The 20,827-nt window shown below is 39.5% G+C and overlaps 1 protein-coding gene across 7 annotated transcripts in view; it reads left to right on the top strand.

Annotated features, from left to right (window-relative positions):
* strbp (spermatid perinuclear RNA binding protein) overlaps window positions 1–20,827 on the top strand; it is an 84,576-nt gene that overhangs the window by 12,269 nt on the left and 51,480 nt on the right. For all 7 annotated transcript variants that reach the window (XM_067573719.1, XM_067573721.1, XM_067573718.1 and 4 more), the window contains one exon: window positions 18,679–18,786. The gene's annotated coding sequence lies outside the window, so the exon portion shown is untranslated. The remainder of the gene's footprint in view (window positions 1–18,678; window positions 18,787–20,827) is intronic.

Raw genomic sequence — 20,827 nt, 5'->3', positions numbered from 1 at the left:
CAGCATGCCCTTTAATCAATGAAAAATATGTCTTGTACTGCTTTAAAATCTGTTGACACTGCTGTTGGTGGAAAAAGGTGCTGTCTCTTCCTCAGTCATTTAATGTTGAGTTTACAACAAAAAAGTTGTTATAAAGTCATTTAAAATTAAAGGAAACTAAGAGTTGAAAAATAGTAAATTACCTCACAATTTTAAAATGACTAACTAGGGGTTGTGTGAATGCATCAATCTTGTGTCTGAACCTAAATATTGAGACTGTCTGCTTCTGTCAGCAAGCTTATTCCAAAGCAGAGAAAATGATTTTCCCCTGAGACCCTGTATCTTGAGAGACGACAGCCTTTTTGTTAAGAGTGATGTAATCACATACTCTGAGTTGTAACACATTATGTAACTCAAAACATTTGATCAAAATGTGCATTTAATGGGCGCTGAGACTTACCATCTGTGACTGTAGTAGCTGTTGAATCCATATAAAATTAGGTGGGTTTTTTTCTTCCTAGCTGATAGACCTATTTATTTTTCTGATCTGATCTGTTGAACTCTAGAGAACTTTGCTGTATATCATATTTTGTTGGGATGTTTGCTCTCCATGGTGCTGAAATTCTTAGTTTCATTGAGAAGTGAGTAATTATTGTTTTTACTTCTGTAGCAACTGCTTGATATCAGACAGCTACTGTATCTCTACCTCCAATATCTTATTACTTAAGCTTTATAACAGTTGCAGTTTCATTGGCTGGTACAATAAGTGGTTAGTCTGTCAGGTCATGTATCTAATCTACATCAGTCTGTCGGACTCCTGGTAAACATTATGGTTTTTTGATTTAAGTATTTGTATTGTTGTTGATCTGCTTCTCTCTGCTGTAGTGTCATGATTATTCTCCAAATGGCTCAGACCTTAATCCATTTCCATCCTACTCAGGACTTTTACATGGTCTGTTCTGCCACTGCCCCTCTGGGCTTTATTTGTTGCTGCAACCTACACTTCATCTGAATATCCTGTATACAGTATCTAAAGAATGGTTTATCATGTTGTTGACAAGTATTATGGAGTTAATCTACCATAATCTGTAAGTTTTGTACTGCTCTTTCTTTGTATCTTTTGCCGCAATAATGACAGAAAAATCTGAGTATATTTTATCAAATACCCTATCAATAATATATTTGGTGATTGGGAGAATGTTTGTCACTACAGTATGTGAGTTGTCAGTATGTTCACCAAGGCAATTTGGTCTAAACTGAATTAAATTGTGACTCTTGATATTGATTTTATATATAGATTGAAGATCAACTGTTTTTTTTGTTTGAATCAATACTATTTGTGTAACACCCACCCTACCATGCTGTTACCTATGAGTCTCCCGGCTTTAGTACAGTAAGTTTGAATATTAATCTGACAGCATCAGTGGTGATTTGCTGATGTGAAAATTTGCTGGTTTTGGATTTTGCTTTGACATCATTGCTACAACGCCTTTGCTACGTAGCCCACAAAGTGTAAAAAGATACATTTTGATTGGGGGGGTCGATATGGTAGAAGCTTGTTAATTGGGAATCCATGCCAGGTTTTATTTCCGCTGGAATGCACCGCTATCCGCTATAGATCGCTTAATGATGACGAGAGGATGTAGACCCCCAAAGAGAGAAGCAGTGAACGATTTACAGGGCAATAACAGATGTCAAGGGGAAAAAGCAGAATATCAAGTGTGGAAATGGGTTGTCTGAACAACTTCCCCTCACTGGCAGAGCCGTGCGCCCATCAGACTGAAACATCTCCTTCGAGACATGTCCGTTTCAGGATGCAAAAGAGCAAGGCGTGTTACCGCTAACTGTAATGGAGCGACCCACACAACGAGAGAAGCAAGTTATTTTCCAAATGAAATTAAAGTTGCATGAAAAACAGATCAGCTCAGACACATTGAATTAGAAGGCTAATGCCACATTCAGCCTGCCTGTCCTGGCAAGGATTCAGATATGTTTCCTATAGCTCTTTTTCAGCATCAGGTTCTTGATGATAGAGATACAGACCACAATCTTACTCAGTGTTAGCGAATCAAGGTTAAGGATTTTATTGGACAAATGTACAATATAGCACAATGTGGTCATTAGAGAGGGAGGGGACAAGAAAGCAGCACTCTGTAGTGGCACAGGGGAACAGAGCATCCTCCGGAGGGGGTGGGATCCTCTTTACAGAGCAGGGCTCACCTGAACAGTGGAGTATTATTGTTGATGGTACTCAAAAATCATGGAAGTCATGCTCTCCTTTGACATGGAATATTAGCCTGTGACTTCACTCGTGATTTATTCATATCCATCCAACCTACTTCCTGCTTGAATATTAACCAAAGAAGGTAACCCGCTGGTCGCTCTATTTATAGGTTTTGCTTATTAGCTAAATAGTTCTGAGCACATGCAGAAGCGTTTAGGTGCACCATTTAATGAGTGGCACCACCTCTAGCCAAATTTGCCGTGTGTTTTGTAGTGATATTTGCAGTTCACTGCTCTCTTTTGGCATAATATTTGTGATGCCCTGCCAAATCTACTGTAGCCGTCGAGAGGATTTTTATGTCTATGGATTTTATGTCTGTGTGCTTACTACTTTACTAGCAGCTTTATGTCAAGATAGCCATGTTCATCTGATGTTCTGTTCTTGCACATGTGGAATACATTGCATGTCAATCATTACATTGATGATTGACATACATGACACGTTGATTTATTGGCTGAAAGGCTGGTTGGCATGTAGGTGTATAGAAAACTACAGCTTTTTCATGACACTCTTGGGAACAGTGAGATAACCACTGATTCCCTCCTAAAGACTGCAGTTACACAGATGGCGGCAGTTAAATAACGTGTGTGCTTGTGTTATGCATTTATTATTGTTAAATTATTAAATTCAGGCAGGCACAACACACATAGATGCAACAAGGTATGTGCTGTTTGTTTCTTAGGCAACAGTAACTGTACTGCAGATTTGTTCTGTGCAGCTAACATACAGACATCACTGTCACTATAATTCCAAGCTAAACAGGAAGTCTGTTGTCTCATAAGGTTAACCATACCGCCCCCTCTGTAACGTAAAGTGATGGAGTAAACTTTGTGGTTGTTTCAGTGCTGCTGAATGAATAGGGCTGTTAACATAGAGGACTTAATTACATTTCCTCATTCTGCGTAGTTCTAGTCAGACTTTATCTGTAGAGTATGCTGTACTGTGTCTCTTTGGTAGGTTGTGTCAGGTCAATGGTTTGTTTGTGTGTGTATGGATCATACACTTCAGTACATGCACACACACAGGTATGTAAGCATTATACAGTATGTATGTGTGCAAAGTTGGTTTCAGTGAGTTATGTTCAATTCTCTAATTAAGATTTTTCCCTAAAGAGCAAAGTCTCAGTGAAGAAGGAAGATTTTAGGTTTAGTCACTCATTAAATGGCTTTATTGTTTTAATGCTCATGGACTTTAAACTTTGCAGTTTGAAAACACAGCATAGCATTGTTATATGTCAAAAACATTTTTGCAAAACAGTTTGCTAGATTGCTGTTTCTTTAAACCAACCAGTAGTTATGCAGGTGTTGAAATAAAAGGAAAGCGATATGACACATGAACAAACACATGTGCTGTACTTGTGGGTTATGCAGCTGTGGTTTCAGTAGAGTCAGCAGAAATATCACAGATACACTCGTACAATAGCAATGTAGCAATGCATTTAAATGTAAAATTTCAGGAAAGAGACTTTAATGGCAGATTTTTTTTTAAAATCCACGTAGTTAAAAAGAAAGAAATTACATTTTGCATAGTTTTAGTTTTTTGCTGCTTTTTTGCACATATATTACAGTACTTGAATGCTTTAAAGGTCTATTGACTAACTACTGTTACAAAAACACCACTGATAGAAAGTATTAAATACTGTATTCTTTAGTATCAACATTTATAAATATAGTTTGAATAAGAAGATCTTAAATTGCATGTCTAGAATGGCCCAGAAAGAAATTGCAAGTGTGCAGTTTAAGATATCAATAACCTTAAAGTTTTTAAGATCTATTAGTAACCCTTCCCTTCCAAATTATTGCACGAAGCCAAAAAAAGTGAATTACTTTCTAAATACAGTAGTTATTAAGTTCATGAATTGTTTACACACCACAGCCAACACTATTCATCATAGAAGGCAGACAGAAGCCTGGCTACATAGTGCTCTCTCTCAGTGAACTTGAGTAGCTATTTGCTGTCAAATATCTTCTGTAGCAGCTCTGTAGTGCAGTGTTTCTTCAGCTGAAGGCCTCCACATGACAAGGATAATATTATTTTTATGCACATGAGGATAGACTAAATTTACTCAATGGGTCCTTGGTTAAAAAGGTTGCAGTGTATCCCTGCACCATTAAAGGCCCTGCGCACCCGCACAGGTGTTTTCACTTATCCAGGCTGATTAGACCTCTGCTCAGGTTGAAGGTGGGCAGGGCTATGCTGGCCATTATGTTAGGTCACCAGATTACATACGTGTAATTTGTCCCACCCCAGCAGTTGTAGCAAAGCTAACAGGAGAGTGAGGAAGCTGTCATTCAAACACAGTCTGCTCACTCCTGAGAAGAGCTGTAATCATCATCATCAATCAATCATGCAAAATAGGTGAAATCACTTGTGTTAGTGAAACATTGGTGTGCAGGACCTTATGTGGGAGTAAGAGTATTTAACTCATAGGTATTTCTCCTCCTCTCTTTCATACAAATGTAAATACATCAACGCCAACATGCCGCCCTTGCCACCCTTGCCACCATCACATGTGCATGTCAGTACACAAACACAAATACAGCTGGTGGTTTAGGTGGAAAAACATGGAACCCTGGGGGTGCTGCTGCAGTGCATTACATATGCCGTAGTCAGCTCAGGCTATTTCTGTTGCCCCTCGTCAGCCAGCCAAGAAGCAGCTCTGCCCATTTTGGACCAGCCCTGCAGGTTAATCCATTTAGGCCATGAGTTCTTAATCATTTTAAGCTCTGGACTCATTTTAAGTAAATGTAACTCTATCTAGGCGCATGGGCACATTAAAACATCCTATGTTATTTTTGCCAGTTGCCATGTAATTAGCAGAAACATGGTGAGTAAAAGGAACAAAGAGGTAAAGGTTACCTTAATTATTCTGCAGCAGATTGACCTTTACCAAGAGGTTATTTGCACACTGCTTTTCATATTATTGCTTACCTTTTTTATGCTCTATTTGAGTTCAAGACAGAATACACAGGTGGGAAATCACTCCTATATTAATTTGTCTTCTAGATGTATGGCTCTGGCTAACACACATACAGTTAATGCAGAACATACAGTAGCCTGACAAATAGCCTGCAAAATGGTTAGTATGCTTACAGCATTCTTCATCAATAAAGATTTTAATTACTGCTTAGAATTGCTGATCAATGCATATTGTATGGTTTATGGGTTAGTCTTATAGCTGCTGTGTTGGCTGGGGCGACAGTAAAAACTCAGAAACACAGCAGACCATGAAATATTTGAAACGTGAGCTTACATTTCATAGATTATGAAGAGAAACTATGAGAAAGCTTTACATTTTCTTCGAAATTTGGAGTCGATATGAAATATCAAAAAGCGTCTTAAATAGTTGGTTTTGTCCGGTTATGTAAACAAATAATCCTTAATCCTCAGGTCTTTAACCCAGAGTGGCTGAGTAAACATCAGAGAGAAAGCAGCAGCTGAGCGGATACAGTGGGTAAGAAGAAAAGAAAAAAAAGTTTTAGGAAAAGTTTAAAGATAGTATTTATGCTCACATTTGGCTAAACTGTTTCCAGGTGCTCCATCGAGACACAGCAACAGAGCCGAGGCTGAAAACGGTGGTGCATGGTTGCTTCCATTCTGTTTTATTCTAGCTATTCAGACAAGCACACAAGCTGAGATAGCATGAGTTTGATGGATGGAAATTTGGACAAAGTGTGAAGAAAAATGGAAGGGGTGCTGAACAATCAAAGAAAGTGTAAATAAAATAATACATAAAGAATAGGTATCCATTAACAACATCAAAAAGGAAAGAGGGGAGACCGAAGAAACAAGTATATGAAATAGAAAGTTGTGCATGAACTAAATATAACTTTTCACATAACCCTGTTCTCTGCAGGTACTCTGGCTTCCTCCCACAGACCAAAAACATGTAGGTTAGGTTAATTGGTGACTCTAAATTGCCCGTAGGCGTGAATGTGAGTGTGAATGGTTGTCTGTCTCCATATTATATGTTAGCCCTGTGATTGACTGGCGACCTGTCGAGGGTATACCCTGCCTCTCGCCCAATGTCAGCTGAGATTGGCTCCAGCTCCCCTGCGACCCTTTAGAGGATGAGGGGTAAGGAAAATGGATGGATAAAAGAATGGATGGATGGATGGATGGATGGATGGAACTTTTAAACAATATTGCTGCAAATTGGTTTGTGAATAACTCATATTGAATATTTTTTGGAGGCCCAGTAAATTGTCAGATAATGTCATAAGAGTACAATATTGCTGTACATTAACCAGCCTTTATTACACTGGTATTCAGGACTGATTTTGTGCTACTGGTAATAACACAGACAGTGTAATAGCTTGAGTTAATACATTCTTCTTATTCCTCCAGGATTATCAGTCAGTGTCACTGATTCTCTGTTGATGATAATGATGGTGTGTCACAACCCTCAATTACCGGTTAATTATATAGTGTAATGTTATTAGATTAACTGCCAATGTATTATTACTTTTTCAGCCATTTAGTTGGTTGTGTGTTAAGAAATGTGTGTCTACATTGAGAAGAAAGAAAGATGACAAAGGAGAAAAGGAGACAGAGGGCAGGGTTAATTGCAAGAGAGGAGCTCGGGAGCAACGCGAGAGAGGCTAGCAAGCGTACTGTATGCGATTAAGTCGAGGCTGTGTTTATTAGCAGAGGAAGGAAAGGAGGAGGGTGTAAACAAAGACGCCAGAGATGGAGGAAAAGGGGGAGATGAGAAGATGTAGGGGGGGCTGGGGAGGACAGACTAGTTGACAGATAGATGGATGGATAGATAGATGCATGGAATGGATGTGCAGAGAGACGCCTCTCAGCTGTAACAATATAAGGTGAAGACAGAGCCTGACTTCTGCTTCACACTGATACCACAGAATGAATCAATGTGATACCTCTCTCTCTCTCTCTCTCTCTCTCTCTCTCTCTGTGGGAATTCTCTGACCCAGTTAGCTCCTCCACCAGGCAGCAGCAGAGTTATTTTTACATATTAACAGGAGACAATACTTTGTCCTCTGCCCGTCCTCCCCTCATCCGTATGCTTCCTTCCGCTCTTCCCCTCTTCCATCTTAGCTGTTCCTCATCCTTCCCTCTCTTGCTTCGTCCTCCTCTCCTGTAAAGATTAATCAGTTCCCTGCTTTGTTTGGTACGCGATACTGGCTTGATACTTCGTTATTATCATTTTAAGTAAATAAATGGATGACAGTGTTTTTAAATATTATTTTAACATCTTCAAACAGTTTTCAGTATACACTTGGGACTGGAGTTTATTTGGTGTTGTCATACCTCAAGCCTAGGGTGAAGCTCTTAAACAGAATAGCTAGAGAAAGAGCAATTTGTCAGAATTTGCATTTCAAGCAAACACACATACATATATATCGCTGTTGGTTATTATCACTATAATACACCCTCAGAGAAAATGATTAAATCTGGTTAAACAGTGCAGTGTGAAATTGCCCAAAAAGAGAGGAGAATAGCTTATAATAGAGGGCCTTATCTGTAGTTCTGTATCAGAATAGACATATTGAGATATTACCCATGGTGTATTACAAGAGAATACAGTGTATTGCTATATATTGCTGTATTGATTGTCACTTCTAATTCAGAGAGGGGAGATAGGATAGTTGTCACATAAACATATACTGTATGATTTACAAAAGTAAAATAAATTGACTACACATTTTCATTCATATCTTTGTTCTTTTCTTAAATGCCCCATCCACTTTACTCTTCTCTTCTCTTCTCTTCTCTTCTCTTCTCTTCTCTTCTCTTCTCTTCTCTTCTCTTCTCTTCTCTTCTCTTCTCTTCTCTTCTCTTCTCTTCTCCAGAGATTTAAGGGACAGAGAGTGGTTGCAGGTGTAGACAGGTCATCTATTCGCCTCCTAATGATGATGGATGGCAGGACTGCATAGTGCAAGAACAGAGAGAAAAGTGGAGCGATGCAGGGAGATAAAGAAATAGCCGAATAAGAGAAGACCATGTTTATATTTGTCTGCTGGCAGGCAGATGGTGGGAGTTTAGTGATATGTTGATCCTCAAGTGTTTATATCATTCTTGTTATCTACTTGATAGCTCACACACACACACACACACACACACACTCTTGCGTTGTTCTTGCAAGGTGACATCTGGTGTAGTGCATGCACCTTGAGCATGCACGCACGCACACACACACACACACACACACACACACACACATACACACACTCATAATTTCATTTCTGTCAGCCCTTACTTTTCTGTCCTGTTTACAGAAGTAGGAGAAGGTGAGGACAGACTTGGGGTTCTCTCTATCTCTCTCTCTCACACACACACACACTCACACACACACACACACACACACACACAACTGAGATATTTTGAGATGTTATTAGAAGTAAGGCTGCAGCTAATGATATTATGCAGCTATTATTTTTATAATAGATTGATAGTTTAGTCCAAGTTTTTTTTTTAAAAAAAGAAGATAAAATGCCAATGCCACAATTTTCCAGAGCCCAAGGTAACATCCTAAAATAGCCTTTTCTGTGACTAAATCTACTAAATTTACAAGAGAAAAGCAATAAATCCTCATGTTTGAGAAGCTAGTACTTAAAAGTAACCTGAATACTTTTCTGCCAGCCAACCAGCCAAACAGAGTTTGTACCACAGAGCATTGAAAACTGTCTTCTTTACTTATTTGTTGGTCAGGTAGGTCCTAATTTAAATTGAAAAGATGGTCAGTTTTAGACAATTTTAGCTCTACTATGGTTAAATTAGGAATTTACCTCCTAATCACCATAGCTGTTTGAATAAAACCAATTCTAGCTAATACTGAAAAAAAGTGTTTTGATTGGGGATGCACAATGATATCGGCATGTTATTGGTATCGGCCGATCAGCTTTAAAATGAAATATCGGCATCAGCCCGAAATGAACATTTCTGCCGAGATTAACAGGCCGATTCATCGCCCTCTTCTCTGCCACCTGGCTGTGCTTCCGTCCGTGGACTGTTTCACCCTGATGGTCCCGGTGCTTCCTCCGCAGGCGCCACTTCACTCAGCTGCCAGACAAACCTGCTGCTTCTTTCTACTTTAACCTAAATAAATAACAAACTGGGGCTCGGTTGGATCCACATGGAGAGCTGGGGCTAGCTCAGCTCACCCTGACTGTCAGGGTGAAACAGTCTACGAAGGAACTGCTGTGTTCGGCTGCACAGAGAGGAAACAGCTTGGCTGACAGGATGTATCACTCTGTATGTAAAAACTTCTTCTTCTTCTTCTTCTTCTTTTTGGTTTATAACCAGCGTATTAGGTGCATTACCGCCACCCTCTGCTTCGGAGTGTGGACCAGAGATTAAATCCTACACATTAATCCCTTCTGTCTAATAAACTCAAAGAAAACTCTACTGCTAGACCCACTTGGCAGGTTCATTAAAGTTTTAATGCTGAGCTCCCGAACTCCAGTCTTCCTAAGTTTCTCCTTCATATATTGTCTTTCTTGAACATACTTAGTACAGTCTATGATTGCATGCATAATATTCTCCTCAGCCAGGTGGAAAAAAAATATGTGCATGTATTGGTATTGGCATCGGCAATCGCCCAAAATAAGTTGGAAAATATCAGCAAAAGATCCAATATTGTACATACGTTTTGGTATACTGTATGTAGAAATTGGAGCTCAGTCCATATGTTGCCCCTGTAATAGAAGCCAGGTTGATGCTCTTTTGCCATGGTATTGGAAGTGAATGGGATGACACGCGTGGGGTCACAAGCAATTGCATCAAGCACCGCTAGAGTAATTTTCTCACAGTCCCCCTTGTCTCAGCACAGCTCACCTCTCTGCTATCTCATGCCCTCCCATATCAGACATCCAATAGGAGTGTGAATGTAAGGTTGACTGATAGGAAGTGTTAGGACCCCATCTGCAGGGGTTACCACACAGTACATACACATGCATGCACACACACACACACACTGTCTGTGTGTGTGTGTGTGTGTGTCTGTACTTCCCAAAGTACAGACAAGGAGGCAGGCTGTAACTATGGCAACCTAGAGAGAAGGGAAATTATTTGGCTAGGCTTGGATTTGTTAAGAGCTACTGTATGAAGCCTAGGGCAAGACTTTGTCACTCTTCTCATTTAGTGTCTGTGCTCGAGTGTGTTGATACAAGTGTGGGTGAGAGGAACACGGAGTCAAGACTTCTCTTCCTTATTCCCCTTCCTTTCTGTCTCTCTTTTTCATGTCCTGTGCGAGCGCTCTGTCAGTTGTCAGGCTGATCTGATAGATTTGGGTGAGCAGAGCATTTACTCAATGCAGTACGGTCTATAAACCTGGAAAAAGACTGTGAATTGCATCCATTGGTCGCATACACTTAGATCCCTAATTGAATTAAATGAAACGCTTTGCAGGGGAGAAACAGAGCAGCCGTAGAGTAGCTGTGACATCAAATAGACCATATAATAGCCCAGTGTTTCACTGAAAGGCAGGCATATGTCCAAATTTTGCCTCTATAGAAGCCTTCACTGGACCTTGTGTCACTGTTGTTAAGACATCTTTGTGTCTTTTATTTATGTACAAGATAGGAATCTCTGTTTCTTAGACCTCTTTTTTATACTTTTGTTTTGTCAGATTTAATGGTAAATTGACTGCATTTATATAGCACCTCTCTAGTCTTCCGACCACTCAAAGCTCTTTACACTACATACCACATTCACCTATTCACACTGAGACAGAGGCTGCCTCAGTGTGCTGCCAACCTGCTCATCAGGAGGAGTTTCTAATCATTCGCAAACACGCTCACACACCGATGGCAGAGCCTCCGGGAGCAATTTGAGGTTCAGTATCTTGCCCCAAGGACATTGTACAAATCTAGATTTAAATTGTTGAACAAGCTCAAATTAGCATTTTATAGCCAATCTAAACACACTTACTGCAGCTGCTTTACAGTTGGTCTAGATGATAAAGCTAGACCCATCAAAATTCTGCAGTGCTGTTGCATTTTTGTAATACTGTCTTAAATGATATCTGTATGTTTTTTAATTCAGTGACTTAAAATTATGCATTGAGGCAATAATAAAGGATTTGTATATTGATAAGTGAATGATAATACACTATACTTGAGAAGAAAATCAATGGCAGTTTTGCCACATGAAAGACTTATGTAAGACTTTTCATTAGTGTCATTTCCACCGATACAAAACAACCTGTCAGATATTGTTATAATTTGTAAAAATAGTTCCATAAAATTGTGCCTTTGTTGCACAGCCCTGCTTTACAATATAAAAGCCAAGAATGAGCTGTCATTGTAACATCATAACACAGAATGAAAATTTAAATTTAATTGAACCCATCAAAATATATTAGGGAGGTGTTTTCCATGTTCTTTCTGCAGTGTGTCAACTTTTATTTGCATGTCCATACAGGATGTCTTAGTTATGCTTCCTGCACCACATTAGTGTCAAAGGCACTTTTCACCATCTATAGGGTCCTGTGTGTACATGTATGTGTGAATGTGTTCTGCTGCAGAATCAATTAGAGTTCAACATTTAAGCTCCCGTTCAGCTTGAATGTAGGCTAATTTAAGAGTGGTGATTCAAAGGACCCACACCTAGACACACAAGTGTGTGTGCACAAACCAGCACCACTTGCTGTAGTTGTATGGATGACATAGAGGGGGTCTTAAGTGATGTTGGAAACAGAGGTGTCTTTGTCAGTTCACAACCAACGACTGGGTCTCACTATGCGTGTGTGTGTATTTTCCATGAATGCGTTTGTGTATGGGTATAGTTCAGAAGTTTGTGTGTTATGTTTAGCAAAGTGAAAAGTTGCCGCACCACGCTTAGTACAGATGCCATTATCTATTTCTTAACCTCCTTGGTGCAGAACAAAGGGGAGAGGAAGCCTTTGATCAAAATGTGGAAAGATGCAATGCTTAAAAAGCATTACATTGTCTGCCTTTCTAAATAGAAATCGTTACTTTTCTAATTGGGCTTGGGGCCTTTAGAGAAATTGGGGTTTTTTATTCCAAACCCAACATAAGAAGCTGACTGTGTCCTTTTGTTTCTGTGTGTGTGTGTGTGTGTGTACAGTGGTAGCTTTCATAGACATTCTCTACGATGCCTCCTGCAACAAACCTGCAGTATAGCTTAATCATTTTAAGCCTATTAACTGTGTAGCAGAATAAAATAAGTGGTTTATTCGCAAACTCAGAATATGTGATTCAGTTGAATTTGTCCCTGGAAAAAAAGGAACTATTTGATTTCTCTGAATACTTGCTCCTGGGAATAAATAAATACAGTCAGCAATAAATTGCTCTGCAATGCCTGTATCTGTACAAGCTTAAGTTGCCATTATTGTTGAGTGGAAGGAGGCACAGCAATGTTTCCTGATACACAAGAATGAAGGACAACAGGCTTGACCTGGGAACTCCCCGCCACCTCCCACTCGTTCTCCACTTCCTTTCTCACTTGTCTCCTGTGTTTCTCATTCCAACCTCACGCTCTACCTTTTTCACTGCGCATTAGGCTTGAATCAGCATCCTCATATCCTCCTGTTTCACTACTGTATTCTGCACCCTGTTGTGGCTCTGTAATATATGCAGATTTTATTGCTACATTTTCTGTATAAAACAGGCCTTTTTGTCTTCACATCACCTCTTCACCTACTCTTAATCCCGTATATCTCCTTCTTTTCCACATATCCTTCCTCACTCCACTCAGCTGCAACCCATGTCTCCCTTCACCCTCTAGTTATTTCCTAATTGGAATTCCAAAGCCAAGGCCGAGTCAGTAGAGATCTACGGGCTAACCTATCTCATACACTGAGGAAATGTAGAAACAAAGAACCAATTCCAGGGCCCCCTCCACTGGTGTTGTTATGTGTGTGCCATGCATGAATATGTGTGTAGTAAGAGGTGTGTATTTGTGGGTTTAGAAAGGGCCTTGTTCCTCTAAGGCAAGTGTTTGTGCTTCTACATCTGCGTATGTTTTATAAATGAGACTGTTTGACTCGTCTGGTTACGAGCACCTTGTGCTAGGAAATGTACAGGCTCTTGAACCCACACACACTTATGCACACCCACTGGCCTCAAAAGCCCCCAGAAGTGAATTAATTCAGAAAATTATCGTATATGTGTATATGTCTTACAACGCATATAAATTGAATGGGTGTATGCAAGAGCATCACTGTGATGAAAGTGATTTATAATGGAGATTATCTGGATTAGGATTACATGTAATTTTTTAAAATTAAGAATGAGGTTAGGGATACTCTGTCACATCATAATTACTATTAAAGTGTATGAATATTAAAAAGGGATTGTCACTTTAATTTTATTTCACAAATTGAATAGCGAAACAAATTTAGAATTAAATGGAATAGTTCATCATTCAATCATTTTTTTATGAAAGCTCTCTGGTGTTTCACAGTGGGATCAACTAATGCGCTTCTCATAACATGTCAGTCTCATTTGGGATAAAAGCTAAAGAAAATCTCAATGACTACACTTCCATTTAGGCTTTTTAATTCCAAACCAAATGTTAACACCAGACCTAAAGTATGATAATAGTTTTGAGTTTGCTGAATCATTTTAATCTGGTACAACTGCACTGAAATGTAATTTGTTGTAAAGTCACTACCATGTAACCCTGTTTAGAATAATAAAATATAAGAAGATAAAAATTAGATAACGACACACAGTGTTAAGGGTAGCAGGGGAAACATTTTTAAGAAAGTGATGGCAGTAACACGGCAGCACTTGTAGTGGTTTGTGAAAATAGCAAATCTGTGGACCATCCAAGGAATTTAAGAAAAAATAGGGGAAACATAGTCATTAGAATGGCATCAGAATGTTTTAGATACTTGGACATAAATTGGGCTTTGGATGTAAAATGGAACATAAATGTATTTATTTTGTGTCTCACATTGTAGAGCTGACAGAGGCATTGATGTTATGGGCTTGTTAACAATGTAAAAAATCAGTTGGTCTTTCTTAAGGCCCCCTCGACTCAAAAGTCACTGTTCTGCTTATTGTTACGTTACTCATCACATTACTATACTACTTTGCCCCCCCCCCTCTGAAAAAGTGAAGTACAATCTGTTTAGCCATAATTATAATATCTAATTATAATGATAATTACACACACAGGAGGAGTCAACAATCAGCCAAATAGCATAACTGCAAAGATTGCAGCCTCTCAAACCTGATGGGATACAGTATATGTATATATTTATACATATATATATTTTAAAAAAATAAAGTAACAGTCTCTCTTGACTTTTTAAGTCACTCAAGTTTTTCTGAATATTCAAACATAAAAGCAGCAAGGAGTATTTACTGGTTTTACAAAACATAAAATGTTGCATTACAGCACATTAAGGCTGATATGGTGTCCAGCTTCTTGTTTTGTTATCTCTGCCCTGTCATATTAAGCCAGGTCCTAATATTCAGTAGTGAAACAATGATTATATCTCATTAGCAGATGTTTCTCAAACCTCTTATCAGACAGTCTGTTCCTTCCAGGGGTGACCACCAAACCCTCTTAACTAAAAAGCCGCTCCACAGGTACGCTAGATGGGGTCGGAGTATTGTACGTGATGTAGATGTTTTTGACATTTGAGAACTGGTTCAGAGTCTCAACTGCATAACCCCCTGACCTCAAATAGTCCGTTACTCCTTTTTCTGCCAAGAAGCTGTCCTCAGGCTCTGTCTCAAATGCAAAAAAAGTCCATTTCATCATGGCTGGCTGTCGTCGTGGACACAGAGGCAGGGTCCTCTGCGGGAGCAGTTGTGCGACACGCCTCCATTAGAAGCTCCCTCACAACCCAGTTTCTGTTGTTTAGCCAGAGTGCATTCATCACTGGCAATAGAAGCCAACCTGTCAACGCTGGTGTTATTTTTCGACAAGTTTCACATTGCTGTGCTGCCGTATCAGATGGTTCAATAAATTAGATGTTACATGTTGTATTTTTCACGGTTGAAAGCATTTTGCTGCTCGCTTCATTTAGCTGACCTGCCCTGACCTGCTGCGCTTTCATGTCATCATCATAATATAGCTAGGACAAAAAAAAAACAAAGTTTTGGCAACCCAGTAACACAGTGCTTTTTGGATTAGTAACTGTAATATAATTACTGTTTTGGAAATTGTTCACCAAAAACACTGGCGTTGTGAAGGCACCTGCCGTCATGAAAACCCAGACTTAAAACTCTGAAAATTTAAGGGCTGCACTGTCCTCAAAAGCACTGGGTGAGAATGTTGCTGTTAATGTGTGTGGAAATGAATAGCTTAATGGTGGGGGGTGACTCAGAGCTGGAGACTGCTTAGCTTCATTCAAGGGGATAGATAGAAAGTGCTCTGCCCTGTTTTCATTATAAAGCAGGGGGGGTCTCATGTGCCATATGGACCAGAAAGCTCAACCCTGACTGTGGTAGGTGTACAGATGGAGAGACAAGAAAGCAGACAGACTGGTGAATTTGTATGTGGCAATGTGTTTTTGTGCAGATATCCATGTTGGCATGGCACAGATGTGTGTTTTTGGTTACGTGTCGCTCAGCTTCTCTGATTGAAAAATGACAATTACTGGCACTGGCAGTCTGTGACTAACAAGCTCAATTTCTTACAGGTCATGTTTTATGCACCGAGTCGGGTTTTGATACCACCTACTGTAGCATAAAATGATGTCTTTGTTTATGCTTTATTGCACCATTGCTTCTCAGTTTGACTCTTAGCTTCTGATTTCTCAGTATCAGTAATGGTTTACAAATAAGATGTGAAGGATTGGCAAATTAAATAATGCTGTCCACTGGAGGTTTATTTTTCTTTCATTTGAGCACACTATTAAGAGTATGTGTCAGTCACTGGAGACTATCATCTAACAGTGTAAGTGCTCTGCTACAGCGAGAAAAAAACACAAATCTGTGACTTGATGTTTTCTCCATCTTAAACAGATACACCACGCCTGTTACAAGTGTGAAAAATTGTTTACAAGCCTATCTACATGTCATACTTTACCTCTCCCTAACATCTGCCAGATTTTCTGTGAATAATCACCAGATAAATAGATTATCTTTACTTAATATGCATGTCTCTAAATTCAATTCCCTATTGAATATGCCACACAGGTTGCAGTATATGCAGTATGAAACTGTAATTAACAGATTGCTGACTAAGGTTCTAATGGTGCCTCCACCACGTTTTACACTGCTCGTACCACAGGAAGACTGTGTAAGATTGTGCGCTCTGCAGGAACATTTTGTGACTTATTGTGCATGTGTGCACCAACCGCAGTGTGCTTGTAGGTGTGATGTTTCTATTTGTGTGAGTATCTGTGTGTCAGAGTCGCGAATAGATTTACTTCGAAGATATGACTGGGAACCAGTTTGTCTTGCAGGACCATGACATAACACCCATTACCCCAACCAACACCCATCTCAGTTATGCTCCCTTACCCAAGGTGTGACCTCTTCTCCAAACAACACACAGCAAATTCTGTACATTTGTTCTGCTTTGATTTCTCTTGACTGTGGGAAGGTGCACCGCCATCTTTTTGTTGTATCAGGTTTTTCTGGATTATCACTGTCAAACCTCTCTGTTGCAGTCTCAGAGAAATGTATTTTATGCATTGTAATACACTGTACAGTATTTGTTCTGTTAGGATTATTGCTGTTTCACTGAGCGTCATCTCTTAACTTCACTTATAAATATCAAGCAAAGCAGATGATGTGATATTTCCCAGTAGTCAAGTAATCAGGATTGTTCGTATTGATTTACAATAGTAAGAATTACATCCAGCAAGGTTATCTAATAAGTCCAGCTGGTTCATCACCTGATGGTGTCTCAAGGTGTTCAAGCCAATAGATGAAAGAAGACAGTAGCTTAGCTAAAAGCCACAACCTAACCACACCAATGTTAAAGAGAGACATTGTGTGTTACAAGGCAGCCAAGTAGGTCTTAAGGTTTTTAATACCAGATTCCCAATTTTGCCCCATTATTCCACAATCTGTTACTACAGTAGAGTACAGCTGCAAGTCTTACCATCTCCCATTAACACAATTCGTTATTTAATTCTAAAATAATAGTTTGTGATATGATGAACTTATAATGACTAAAATGATGTGAATGATTGAAATCAGGAGATCATAAGAACTGTGCTGCTACTGCTCATAGTTTCCTCTGCCATCTAAAAATGTGAGTGTAAAAACAACACTGAACACAAGCCAGAGAGCAAACATGTTATCATGCTGTTAATACAAACTCAACACTCACTGTAGCATTGTTTTACAGTACAGTCACGTCAAAGAGAATTGTGCATGGGTGAAGAAGCAGCAGGGAGGTTTTGGTGACTACTGTATGACAAAAATAGTAGTATTTAATTAAGATTAAATGTGGTTAAACCTACATTTGAATATTTAAACCACTTTTCTGTTGCAGTTTAAAAATGGGAGTCAGGAGGTGTGTATTGCAGTGTGTACGTGCATCAAATTTCCATCACAATTAATTCAATTAAGCAACTTTTTTTTTCCTGTGCCATGTCGGGAATAAAAGAGAAAGATTGGTCAGTGCATTACATAAGCTTTGGAAAGTGGGGAGAATTCAGCAGACAAGCTAATAGGCAGCTTCCCATAGTTCTCAAAGTCAAACATGTCTTAGAGGAATAAAGGACAGAACTTTTATTGAAATGATGTGGTGCAGTGAAATATGGTTCAATCTATTCTCTGTGATCTGTTTGCATGCAAAGCAAGTGTGGAAACAGAGTTGCTGTTGGATGCAGCTATTTATGTAGCGACACATATGCAAATGGAAAAAAGGGAAGGGCAGGGTCCCAATTTTCTGGTCATTGAGTGTTTGTACGATTCTTTGTTTTCCAAAGGTAGTCTTCATGCCCTCAGTGTCTTTCCCTTATTTATATGTCTTTTTAAAATTCTTCTCTTCTATCCATGCTTTCTTTCTTATATTTTTTTCTTTTTCCCAGGCCTAGTTTCTTTTTCCCTATCCCCTCCTCACTAGTTCTCCACTGACCATTCTGGTGATGTTTACAGGAAGGAGGAGAAAGTGATATAACAGTGAGGGTCTGCTGTGTCCATAACGCAGTCATTCAAACTCCAATGCAAAACAATTACTCTTATCGCACAGAGATTAAAGATGCACTTGCCAGAGTGCCTAATGGAGGTTTTAGTCCTCCAGCTTCTCATCTTTAACTTCTCTCTCTACTGCCCTGAAAACAGTTATTATACATATCTTATGTCAGTGGGACGTGTATGTGCATATTTATTTGTGTATTTTGTGCAGAAGGAAATGCATAAGTATTTAAATAGAAAAGAATATACTGTATTTGCACCTTGTTTTTTTCTATCCGTTAGATGTCAGCTGGTCAGTGTGTGAGTTAAGCTCGACATGATCCTTAAGTGCTTTCGTATTGATGTTGACCGACCTTTGAACTTGTGTCTTCTCAGGTACTGAACCCTGCCTGCTCTGACACTGCAGTGAGTCCAGACAGACAGACTGGCTGAAAGATACTGAAAAAGAAGTGGGCAGATAAACAGATAGGAGGATAGAGGGAGGTGAGTGAAATGAATAATGGAATCCATCTTTATCTCTATCTGTATATCTCTGTATAGTGTATCTTGTGCTCTGTCTCGCTCTGTATGTGAAGGGCTGTTGCTTGGTGGTTCATTGTTTACAGAGCAACCCAATCAGCCAGAAAACAAGAGACACCCTGTAGCGCAGAGGTTGGTTCAAACCCCTGCTGAGCCCAAGACTCGGTAGCTGTGTTTCCATCAACGTATTTCTATGCATATTTTGAAACATCGCATTAAAGAAGGTTGATGGAAACAGAAAAATTCGAAAAAACTTCCTCAATTTCACAAAAAAAAGTTTTTACGCTCGCTTGAGGTGGTTTTTGCCTTTTTCGAAAGGGTTAATGCGCTGAATGGGAGAATGAAACACCTTTGTTGAATAAATTCTGACGTAGCAAACATTTAAATCACGAGTGATCAGTTTCCCCTGTCCTGGATATTCCCATAATGTGTAAAAACATGGCTGGTAGTAGCAACTAAGCAACTAATACTAGCTGACAAGAAAGAAAATTACAACTTGCCCAATGGAAACGACTCTCTCATTTTTCTCTCGTAGATGGCCAAGGCAAGTCCGCAACTTCTACTTCTTCTACTCTGTTTATTACAGCCAGGTGTAATGTAGCCTATAACGCTAACTTCTGACAAAGCAATGCTTCGTGTAGGCTAGTTTATTCGCTCCAAACCAGTTGATGGAAACGCTGGCTGGCCAAGGCAAGGGTTTTATCTCTTCACTGTTAGGAATTCTACTATACTTAGTGCTAAATTTTCCCAAGAAAACCATCAAAGCAGGGATAATGTTTTATGCCCAGCAACTTGGAGAGTGACAGATGTCGTGAGCCATTTTCACTATGTGATATTCTTTACCCATATATGCACGTATCTCTGCCTTGTCTGTGTGTCTGAATAAACAAGAGCTCCACTTTCATCTCATGGTCTGGTCCTCAGTATTAAAGCTGTACTCTGGGGATGCTTCACATTTCGTTGATCACAGCTGGTCAGGGGCTGTGGTCCTAGTGGTGGCTGAGTTCACTCACCGGGAGTCACCGCTTTGGTAAACTGCCTACTTATGCATGCAAAGTAGCTTTTATGCAATTCACCCGGTGGCCTTCCTCACTATCATCTCGGTGGGAATGTTTTGGGGTCTGCGTGTGTGTGTTTATGTGTAAATAATTGATTGCTGTTGAGGTTTTAGTGGATCGCTGGTGAGACTGAACCAGGCAGAAAAAGCTGCTACACTGCTCTGCTCCACAGTGAGCATACGATAACTATGCTATGTCTACTGCTGATCAGTGCATCCTTCTATGTTGTCTCAGTTGATTGTTGGTGTTAATTCAGTCAATTGAGTTTGTATTAATGCTGCTGAAAGAATTAATATTTTAATTGGTGAGTTAAATCTACATCTAACATGTTATAGACTAATTGATTAAATGTATCAACACAATAATTAATAATGACAACCATCTGTTGTGTGCTATTTACAGTGACAGGTTCAGGGAAATAGCTGAAACAATGTTTTACTGTAACTCATACTGCATACATTATGTTTTTCCAACAAGAAATATTTTCTCTGTCATATAGAACCACATAGTTTCACATTCACAGAAGCCGACTTTTGCACACTTTTAAACAAACACACGCATTAGCTGTAAAGATGATTCAATTTGTTCCCATGCTTGTACAGTAACACTTTTTTTTTTTTTTTTTTTACACTTTTTTCATCTGCTGCCTCCTCCACTTTCATTTCAGTCTGCTTCCTCCACTTATTTCTTTATCTAACTTGGCCTTCTATCACTTAATGTCTTCATATCTTTCTGCTTTATTCTTGCTTCTTCTTCCTCCGTGTCATTTCTTCTTTCTTTCTTGCCCCTTAGCCGCAGTGTCCTTGAGAAAGCAGTGACTTTGCCGGTGAGCTCAGCAGAGCGCATCACTCTCTCTCTCTCTCTCTCTATTGCTCACACACTCTCTCACTGACACTCACTCAACCCCCTGCGCACACACAGACACACACACAAACACACACACACAC

The sequence above is a fragment of the Thunnus thynnus genome, chromosome 19 (assembly GCF_963924715.1).
Source record: "Thunnus thynnus chromosome 19, fThuThy2.1, whole genome shotgun sequence".
Lineage (NCBI taxonomy): Eukaryota > Metazoa > Chordata > Actinopteri > Scombriformes > Scombridae > Thunnus > Thunnus thynnus.
Note: the sequence above shows the minus strand (reverse complement) of the source record. Positions and strands in the feature narration are given on the sequence as shown.